Source organism: Bombus fervidus, unplaced genomic scaffold, assembly GCF_041682495.2.
Source record: "Bombus fervidus isolate BK054 unplaced genomic scaffold, iyBomFerv1 scaffold0177, whole genome shotgun sequence".
In the NCBI taxonomy this organism is placed as follows: Eukaryota; Metazoa; Arthropoda; class Insecta; order Hymenoptera; family Apidae; genus Bombus; species Bombus fervidus.
The window spans coordinates 10,001-17,513 of NW_027212738.1; the positions used below are offsets into that span (position 1 = coordinate 10,001).

Below are 7,513 nucleotides of genomic sequence, written 5' to 3' on the forward strand. Positions count from 1 at the left end.
GTTTTTAACGCCCGTCCTCTTTGTATAATATATATATATATATATACACGTGTTATGTATAATATATCTCCCGTAGCCGTTTCTCTCTTCTCGACGATTCCAGCGGTTCCTTGTTTTCGCCTGTTATTGCTGGCACAGAGATCGAACACGCGACATGTATATAACATATCGGTTTCTTTGCTCTGTACCAACGACGAAAACGCACGGGAACTCACGCAAGTGGAAAAGCGAGCGCGAGACGTACACAACGGGGTGAATTTATTACTCGGGGACTGGACGACCGGCGATACGTTAGGATGCGCGGTCCAGCGATAGACGACGAAGAGACATGGGATGACCAACGATCTCTTTTTCTCTAATACTCGGAGCGCCGAATCGCCTTAAAGCAAAAAAAAATCACACGCGCGTACGTCGTACGTACGGCGCGTGTATACCTCGTCTCTAATCAAGTTTCGTTAGTCTTTCTCGAGCCTCGCCAAAGAGGATCGTTCTCTTCCTCTGCGCGATCTCTCCGTGCCAATGTCAGAGATTATTCTCTTTCGCACGACGACGAAAACGACTATTTTCGACGATCCGAACAACTTTGTAACGGACTCACATGCACATCTTAAAATCGAGTACAGAAACGTTGCGCAACACCGTGAGCTTTTCTCTTCTTCGTCACCCTTAAATATAGCCGATCGTAGACGCACGCTAGATCGTAACACACTTTTCGTTGATTTCCGACGAACGTGGCTTTGGGCCAGGCGCGCGGGCAGAGAGATACGCGACCGACGGGGAAAAATTCGTCCCGATACATGTACGCGTACTCTCCGATCTCCGCGCAACGCTGGGGATCATCTCCCTAAGTCATCAGCGTTCGAAGAAATCTCGTGTGTCCGTTCCCGGATCTACGGCTTTCTCTGGGTTCGCGAAGAACAGAAAAAAGCACAGAGGATGAAAAACGCAACGACGACCCATCGATGCGACGGTCCTCGTTGTCTTCTCGTCAGTCGTCTCGCGCCTGCAGAATACATCTCTGCCGCACGAACAGACGGAGTGGGTATTCGATCCCTGGGGCTGTACGAGTAAAAACATCTTGATGAAAAGACGGTTGTGTTTCTTTAAGGCACACAGTTTTTCGTTACGCCACCAAGTTTAGGTTTAGGTTTTAATATCTTGGTTCTCTTTTCTCTCCTCTCTCGACTGACTTTGTTCAAAAATATTTTTGCTTTCTCTCTCAGTCTCGCCAAAAATTCATTTAAGACGACGTCGGGGGCGCGGTCATTCGTGCTTATCGAAGACTAACAAAACGTAGCAGAGGCTGATACAAAAAGAAAAAAAAAATCGGCCACGAAGAAAACTCGCTCTGTGTATCTCGATAACCGCGTCGACGACGACGGTTCTCTCCGCGCTCTTTTAATTCGTATCCTTCTTCTTGCGCTTCGTCCGACTCAGAAACGTTCGTAAAACACGAACGACGGCGGGTTGTCAAGCCAAGAAGGGACAGAGAAGAGACGGAGGTAGTTTTGCGAGTCTCCCGTGAACGCGATAGATTTTTCATATATATTTGTATCGAGAGCATGCGTACGCCGGTCTCCACACGATCCAGCGACGAACGCCGACGAACGTCCAACAATCGCTCGTACGTCGCGTACGAGCCCTCGACCGCTCTTTAATTCGTATTCTTTTGCTTGGCGCTCGTCCTCCGACTCAGAAACGTTCGTTTAAAGATAAAACGAACGACGGCGGGCTGTCGACGAGGCAAGAAAGAACAGAGAGATACGGACCGAGAGCAACGATACGCAACGCAAGCAGTCTTAGGTTTACGTGAGCAACCCTCAGCCAGGCGTGGTCCAGGAATTGTATCCGTGGACCGCAATGTGCGTTCGAAATGTCGATGTTCATGTGTCCTGCAGTTCACACGTTGACGCGCAATTAGCTGCGTTCTTCATCGACCCACGAGCCAAGTGATCCACCGTTCAGGGTAATCGTTTATGCATGGATTTTTGTTTGTGTACTCAGGTTTTTGTACTCTTATTCTCGGTTCGAAAGAAGCCGATATCCGACAAACGTCCGACCAACGGGAATCGAACGCGCGGAAGTCGCCATATGATTGACGACACGAAAATACGTTCGAAAACGAAATCGGACGGACTGCGCGACGACACACGCAGCCCGCCGACCGGGCGTAAAGTGCATTATAATATATAACAACCAACGAGATCGAAGCTCCGTTCGTCAGGAAACGACGGGGATATAACACCCGATTCTGAATCCTCTGTACAGCACACGATCTCGCGAAGAAAGCGCACGGTGGCTAGCCCATGATATATATATATGTTCGTTCCTCTCGTCCAGTTATTCGAAGCAAACAGCCGATATGCATCTCCATCGTTCGGGTAAAAAAAAATCGATGGGACGCGCACGGTCGTAGTCTTCCTCGCGCGGTCGTTTCTTCCCGATAGCCAGAAGCAGAGTTTGAAAAACTCTAGCGACGGAACGAGGCATTAGACTCTCGACAACGAGGATACAGACACGGCCGGCGGTCCCCTCTGAATCGACTTCGGTGGTTCAGGTAAAAATAAAAAAAATCGATGGGACGCGCACGGTCGTCCTTCCTCTTCCTCGCGCGCGGTCTATTCTTCCCGATAGCCAGAAGCAGAGTTTGAAAAACTCTAGCGACGGAACGAGGCATTAGACTCGCGACAACGAAGATAGAGAGACGGCCGGCGGTCCCCTCTGAATCCACTTTGGTCGCTCAGGTAAAAATAAAAAAAAATTCGAAAGGGACGCGCACGGTCGTCCTTCCTCTTCCTCGCGCGGTCTTTTCTTCCCGATAGCCAGAAGCAGAGTTTGAAAAACTCTAGCGACGGAACGAGGCATTAGACTCTCGACAACGAGGATAGAGAGACGGCCGGCGGTCCCCTCCGAACGGATGGCGACAACGACGACTAAAGCGCGAAAAATCGCGACGAAAAGGAACGCATCTCCGTTCAGGTGTATGTGTGTGCGTGCGTTTAAAAAAAATTCGATGGGACTCGCAGCCATCGGCCTCGCGCGGTCGTTTCTTCCCGATAGCCAGAAGCAGAGTTTGAAAAACTCTAGCGACGGAACGAGGCATATGACTCACGACAACGAGGATATGGACAGGCGGTCCCCTCTGAACGGGTCGACGAGACGATGGTAAAAGAGACGAACCGGACGAAACTTCCGTCGATCAGGTAAAAATAAAAAAAAATTCGATGGGACGCGCACGGTCGTCGTCGTCGTCTTCCTCGCGCGGTCGTTTCTTCCCGATAGCCAGAAGCAGAGTTTGAAAAACTCTAGCGACGGAACGAGGCATATGACTCACGACAACGAGGATAGAGAGACGGCCGGCGGTCCCCTCTGAATCGACTTCGGTGGTTCAGGTAAAAATAAAAAAAATCGATGGGACGCGCACGGTCGTCGTTCCTCTTCCTCGCGCGCGGTCTATTCTTCCCGATAGCCAGAAGCAGAGTTTGAAAAACTCTAGCGACGGAACGAGGCATTAGACTCGCGAGGATAGAGAGACGGCCGGCGGTCCCCTCCGAACCAACTTCGTCTAGTTAAGAATCGTTATACTCTTTACCATCACTCGCACTGGTATATATCTTTTCGGGCCAACATCCACGCAATGCGTTTTCGTTCTAGGTTACCCGATCCACGAGTACGAACGTACAACGTGGTTTCGTTTTGTCGAACATCGTATATCGTTCGCCGTTGAAACGAACGACAACGAAACGACATAGGAAGAACGAACGCCCTTTGGGTAGGAAGCACGTTTCGAGGAACGACGAGAGTTTGGAGAGACGCGCGAGATAGCTGGAGACGCGCAGATATAGGTATCCATGGATCTTCGAAGAGAACCTTCGAAGATATATAATTCGGTATCCTATTTTTCTGCGGCTCGCTATTCGCGTTCTTTCGCTCTCGTCGACGACTCGTTATAGACGCTTCGTTCGATCCCAAAGAGCAGTCTTCCTTATGTCCCGTTGCTAGGAGGTGAGGCCTACGCAACGCAACTACGAAATATAGAAGAGGTGTGAGCAGTGATCTCTCCGACACGAGGCACTTTAGAGATTTTAGTTTATATATTATATTGTTCGTTCGTTGGATTTCCACGATGCAAATACGAAATACGAGATCGTGACGGCGGGTCTTTCTGTGTACGACCTCACGCAGGCGCCTCGATCGCATTTCTCATTACACGTGGTTTCCACTGTAACTTTTAGTTTTTTCGATATGTGTTCAGCTCAAGTTCCCTCACATATCGTTATTATTATTATTATTATTATTATTAATAGTAGCGGTTTCGTGTTATAGGATTCGGAGACGGCGGGTCTTTCTGTGTACGACCTCACGCAAGCGCCTCGAGAATCTTTTTAAGTTTTCCGTGTGTTATATTATTCGGAGACGGCGGGTCTTTCTGTTTACGACCTCACGCAGGCGCCTCGAGAATATTTTTAAGTTTTTCGTTTGTTATAATATTATTCGGAGACGGCGGGTCTTTCTGTGTACGACCTCACGCAGGCGCCTCGAATTATTCGTGTAAAAGTATATCTCTTCATCCCGATGATCGAGAGAGAGTGCCACACTCTTCGTATAGTTTCGTAACTGGAGCGTCTCCCACCTCCTTATTGTAAAAAATTTGGCTTTTGTCAAAGTATATAGCTTGTTAATACGTCGTATATACTTTGTGTCGATATAGGAGGAGTACGGCTCCTTACCGACGATATTATATATATTTTATTATACAGTGTTCAAGTCAAATATATTCTTTGTGTTTTTGTATTTTTCGTTAATGATCCTTCCGCAGGTTCACCTACGGAAACCTTGTTACGACTTTTACTTCCTCTAAATGATCAAGTTTGGTCATCTTCCCGGTAACATCGGCAATGCTTATCACATTGGCCGCGCACCAGTCCGAAGACCTCACTAAATCATTCAATCGGTAGTAGCGACGGGCGGTGTGTACAAAGGGCAGGGACGTAATCAACGCGAGCTTATGACTCGCGCTTACTGGGAATTCCTCGTTCATGGGGAATAATTGCAAGCCCCAATCCCTAGCACGAAGGAGGTTCAGCGGGTTACCCGGGCCTTTCGGCCAGGGAAAACACGCTGATTCCTTCAGTGTAGCGCGCGTGCGGCCCAGAACATCTAAGGGCATCACAGACCTGTTATTGCTCAATCTCGTGCGGCTAGAAGCCGCCTGTTCCTCTAAGAAGATTTGTTTGTACGTTGGTAGTAAAAACCCGCCGACCGAAGCCGGGGGCCTTCGAGATACCATAATTTACGTCTATTTAGCAGGCTAGAGTCTCGTTCGTTATCGGAATTAACCAGACAAATCGCTCCACCAACTAAGAACGGCCATGCACCACCACCCACCGAATCAAGAAAGAGCTATCAATCTGTCAATCCTTCCGGTGTCCGGGCCTGGTGAGGTTTCCCGTGTTGAGTCAAATTAAGCCGCAGGCTCCACTCCTGGTGGTGCCCTTCCGTCAATTCCTTTAAGTTTCAGCTTTGCAACCATACTTCCCCCGGAACCCAAAAGCTTTGGTTTCCCGGAAGCTGCCCGCCGAGTCATCGGAGGAACTTCGGCGGATCGCTGGCTGGCATCGTTTATGGTTAGAACTAGGGCGGTATCTGATCGCCTTCGAACCTCTAACTTTCGTTCTTGATTAATGAAAACATTTTTGGCAAATGCTTTCGCTTCTGTCCGTCTTGCGACGATCCAAGAATTTCACCTCTAACGTCGCAATACGAATGCCCCCATCTGTCCCTATTAATCATTACCTCGGGGCTCCGAAAACCAACAAAATAGAACCGAGGTCCTATTCCATTATTCCATGCACACAGTATTCAGGCGAAGGTAGCCTGCTTTAAGCACTCTAATTTGTTCAAAGTAAACGTATCGGCCCACCTCGACACTCAGTGAAGAGCACCGCGATGGGATATTAGTTGGACCGCCCCGCGAGGAGCTAAGCCCACCGATAGGACGTACCACATAATGCCAGTTAAACACCGCGAGCGGTGAACCGACACTGTGACACACAGATTCAACTACGAGCTTTTTAACCGCAACAACTTTAATATACGCTATTGGAGCTGGAATTACCGCGGCTGCTGGCACCAGACTTGCCCTCCAATTGGTCCTCGTTAAAGGATTTAAAGTGTACTCATTCCGATTACGGGGCCTCGGATGAGTCCCGTATCGTTATTTTTCGTCACTACCTCCCCGTGCCGGGAGTGGGTAATTTGCGCGCCTGCTGCCTTCCTTGGATGTGGTAGCTGTTTCTCAGGCTCCCTCTCCGGAATCGAACCCTGATTCCCCGTTACCCGTTACAACCATGGTAGGCGCAGAACCTACCATCGACAGTTGATAAGGCAGACATTTGAAAGATGCGTCGCCGGTGCTAGATGACCATGCGATCAGCACAAAGTTATTCAGAGTCACCAAAACAAACGATGGACGAACGGACGAGCCATCCGCCACCGATTGGTTTTGATCTAATAAAAGCATTCGTACCATCTCTGGTACGAATCTGTTTGCATGTATTAGCTCTAGAATTACCACAGTTATCCAAGTAAGTTTAAGTATGATCTAAGAAACCATAACTGATTTAATGAGCCATTCGCGGTTTCACCTTAATGCGGCATGTACTGAGACATGCATGGCTTAATCTTTGAGACAAGCATATGACTACTGGCAGGATCAACCAGGGAACTTTGTATTTTATATATATATTATATATTAGAGTCAAAAGACTCTCTTTTTAAAATAGCCTCAGAGTGTCGTAGGTGGGTCCGTAACACCGTACGACGAGACTTTTCGTTCTTAGTGAACGTTCGACGACACCCTTTTAATTCCCGTTGTAACGTCGAACGCCACTACTCTCTCTCCTCTCATTTCGCCACTCTCTTTACTTTCTTTCGTTCGTTTGATTGTTTGTGTGGAATATTTTAAGATCATTCTGTTCATAGGATCATTCTGTAAGAATGGTTTGTTGGTTGAACGAATATGCCTTAGCGGTAAAAAGCACGTAAACTGCATGCTGAACGTACCGTCCTCGTAAGAAACATATTCGTTCGTTCTTTTGATATTCTCCAATCAGAAAGAACGCACTTCCTAAAAGGTAGTACGCTCCCCATTAGCCTTTCGTATGTTTAAAACGTACTGCGTACGCTATAACATAAGTTTTGGAACGGTCTCTGCCGAACCAGCATGAATTGATACTCAGTTAGTAACAAGCACACTGCCCTAACTTTTTTTAAAGTTAGTGCGAGCATACAGGATCCAGCTTCCCGACTAAGGGGAACCTTGCCACGTTATTTGGTCATTACGTCCAGGACAGCGACCCGCGGCGCAGCAGTGTAGAGAAAGAGTCGATACGAGAACGAAGGAACAGTCGAGAAATAGTAAAAAAGTTCACTAAGACTCGAGGAGCGGTGACTGAATTCTCAACCGAGGCCGTAGAATAGCCACGCGCTCGACGCTGTTCCGTCCGGACCG

General features: G+C 48.2%; 2 non-coding genes across 2 annotated transcripts; both read right to left on the bottom strand.

Annotated features, from left to right (window-relative positions):
* Window positions 1–1,814: 1,814 nt before the first annotated feature.
* LOC139997772 (5.8S ribosomal RNA) lies at window positions 1,815–1,969 on the bottom strand. The gene has a single exon (XR_011803108.1). It is a non-coding gene; the product is annotated as a 5.8S ribosomal RNA (ribosomal RNA).
* A 2,833-nt stretch (window positions 1,970–4,802) lies between these two features.
* Window positions 4,803–6,726, bottom strand: LOC139997773 (small subunit ribosomal RNA). Its single transcript, XR_011803109.1, has one exon. It is a non-coding gene; the product is annotated as a small subunit ribosomal RNA (ribosomal RNA).
* Between the last annotated feature and the right edge of the window lie 787 nt (window positions 6,727–7,513).